This window comes from Girardinichthys multiradiatus, chromosome 2 (genome assembly GCF_021462225.1).
Source record: "Girardinichthys multiradiatus isolate DD_20200921_A chromosome 2, DD_fGirMul_XY1, whole genome shotgun sequence".
NCBI classification, from domain to species: Eukaryota; Metazoa; Chordata; class Actinopteri; order Cyprinodontiformes; family Goodeidae; genus Girardinichthys; species Girardinichthys multiradiatus.
The window spans coordinates 25788912-25792120 of NC_061795.1; the positions used below are offsets into that span (position 1 = coordinate 25788912).

The 3209-nt window shown below is 35.2% G+C and overlaps 1 long non-coding RNA gene across 1 annotated transcript; it reads left to right on the plus strand.

Annotated features, from left to right (window-relative positions):
* Positions 1–200: 200 nt before the first annotated feature.
* LOC124880812 lies at positions 201–774 on the plus strand. The gene is made up of 3 exons (XR_007041463.1): positions 201–364; positions 462–506; positions 653–774. It is a non-coding gene; the product is annotated as an uncharacterized LOC124880812 (long non-coding RNA).
* The last annotated feature ends 2435 nt before the right edge of the window (positions 775–3209 follow it).

The window sequence follows — 3209 nt, forward strand, 5'->3', positions numbered from 1 at the left end:
CAAGGAAGCCACATATCTACATTTTGTAACATATATGCGCCACCAAGTGGTGAAAATCTCAAGTCAATAATGATATATTCAGCAACATTTGTGATTTTGGATCAATAATATGAATACATTTGATTAAACAACTATTGCCATGACTATTAAATCTTGAAAATAACTTTTACATTATTTTCTCTTAACAGTAAAAGAAGCTTGTCACTTTAAACATCTGGTTAGAGGATGTAGTGGTCGCTACTTGAGATACTACTACGACTCCACTAATGAAAATGCAAAAGATTCATTTGGACTGGCTGCTTTGGGAATGGAAACCGATTCTTTGACTACAACAGTTGCAACGCCACCTGTGCTGGCATCCATGGTAAGCATATATTTATCGAAAGTGTACAAAGTAGTTTATCTGTGTTTTTCACTTTAATTTTTAAAAATATACTAAAGTTGATCGTTATGGTTCTTAGATGACTTGGATGCAACTGAGGAGGATGAGCCAGACACTCCTATTGGTAAGTGGAGACAATGAGAAAAGTCTTCACAATGACTGAATAAATGCCAGTTTGCTTTTATTACAGTTCCTTTTGATTGGAAACTCAAAGATTCTTGATATTTAACTCAATTTGAACATCAGTTTAACAGCTATCTTCTTCAACAGCCATCATCTGTGGAGTTCTTCTTGCCCTTGTCGTCTTAATAACTGTGATTGTCTGAAGGCTGGTACGGCTGGATAAAACTGTATTTGGCATTTTACAACATTTTCTAGTAATTTCTTTCCACAATGTACCAAATACAATTTTAACAGTTAATTGTTTTGTTCTAATTGTAATTAAAGATGGAAACCCTTTTGTCTTTTTTCACATTGAATACATAACCTTCCATTCATTTAGCTATTCCTACGATTTTAAATACAACTACAATAACATTTCTCCTTCTGTGAACCAGGGGGAACAACAAAATAATTTTTTTAACAAAGATGAAAATGTTATTTCATGATAATCTATAGTATCAGAAAAGTATTTCTAAAACAGTTGAATTAAGAGGAATTATTTTTTCTCAAACACTGTTTAAAAATGTATTTGGGTATCAGAAATGCTTTAAACTGAACAAACAATCTATTCACCGCCTATCAACTGACTCTCCAATTGCTACAGATTAAAAACAGCACCATACCCACTGTGATGGTCATGGTGGAGGGGTAATAATTTTGGTTATTGTCTTATTTTCCAGCCACAGGATCTGGGCTAAATTCAGTCATGGTTAATATGTACCCAAAAATATAGCACCCTCAACACTTACTGGCATCCCTGGTTAAGATGTAGAAAAACTGTTACAAACAATAATTGAATCCATAAATGCCAACCATGTTTCCAGTGTTTCCACCAAATGTGGAAACACTCTTACTTTAGCAACCTCTTTCCCGATAGGACAGTTCTTATACTCTTATTCCATATCACTTAACTAAGTTAAAACATACAGAGAGGAGCATATTTCCACTCTCCTTTTTGCATGAGTCAAACTCCCAGAAGCATTCAGCAAAGTCTACATGTTTATGTTTGTCATTTTTGCTGTTTTCTCACAGTGAGCTCCGGATATTTTATTTTCCTTCCATATCATCACTATTCACTGCTCCTTGAACAGCCTTTTCATTTTTGCTCTGGCTGTAGTTATGTCTACATCACCTTGAGATGGAGCTTAAGATGCCTGCAACTAAAGTGGCAAGTAGCCTTTAACTTTGTCCATGTAATGAAGTTACTCATGTACTGTATAGAGTGAGAGAACAGTTGAGGAGGTTGAAATAAGAAAGTTTGGATTGTCAAAAGACAAACTGAAGTCCTCAGACTGACCAAAATTTAAATCCTGTTCAAAATAGGATCAGTGTTGCAGTAAAAGAAAGCTCATAAGGAGCTAACCAGCAGTTACACACATCCTGATTTGAGATTATGCAGCAAAGGCCTGAAAAATCCAATTATTTTTATTAACAGGAACATATCAAATATTTTTTATCTTACAGTTTAACATTGTTTCCTGTGTAATATATATATATATATATATCTTTTTTTTTCTTTTTCTTTTTTTTTTTCCTTTAATCTGGTCAGAAAATTGAGGATCTTTGAATTAGTAATCAATGACTTCCTGTTTGTGGGATAATTGACAGTGACGCAGAGCTGCAAAATGCAAACGACAGGAAAAGTAAAATTATGGTAGATAAGTGTTGATCTTCATCAGTCAGATAGGGCTAGAAGAAGCTACAAGTTTAAATGGGCCATATCTAAGTCAGAGCACAAATGAAATGCTTTGAAGAAGGCTATACAAGGAGCAACGAATAGTGAGAAAGATGATATAGGAGGTAAAAGAAATATCCAAAGTATCCAGAGCTCACTGTTAGGAAACAGCAAGAAAGAGTGCCATCCCTGGATTACCAGGTATCTGTAACAACCATTAAATATTAATTCATGGATTGCCTCTCATAAAATGATTAAAAGCTAGGAATATTTCATTCTGTGGTGCAAAGATGCCCTCAAAAGAGAAAAGGTGTAATAAAAAAATAACTGAGGTTCTCAACATGGCTGCAAACAGTAAGAGCACAACTGAGGATAAGACTGAGTAAAGCAGATGCTTTTGCAGTTGTAAGTCAAAACCACTGTAAAATCATTTTTATCAATTTACTTTTAATATTGAAGGGTTGTCTACCTTATTGTTAGGATCCTGTAGTTGATAAATAAAAATAATATTGTCAAGACGTGTAGTTTTGGATCAGGATCAAGGTGCAGACAAGCTCTCAGGAGCGGCATGGTGAGTTAGACAAGCATCATGTAAGCGCATCTGAAAATGGAACATCGTCAAAAAAAGGCAGGCATAGAAAGTGGTGTGGAAACAGGCAAGCAAACAGCAGAGGCCAGCACTAAACAAAAAGAAGATAGGAGCTGAAATAGGAGGAGAAACATGTGCAGGCATTGCACTGGAACCAGGTGGTGCAGGTGAGTCAAATCTAGTTGATCACATGGATCAGGGTCGGAAGGAATAAACATGAATGGAGCTGAACAGAGATGGTGGAAATAATCTAACAGAGAATACTAACAGAAAAAAGTACAAAGAACACAAGAATAAACTAGAATGCCAAATGCAGAGACAATCACTAACATGAAAACACCTAAATATGATTAGAGAGAAGTGAACTGATATGGCAAAACACAAACAGCAAACATAACAGA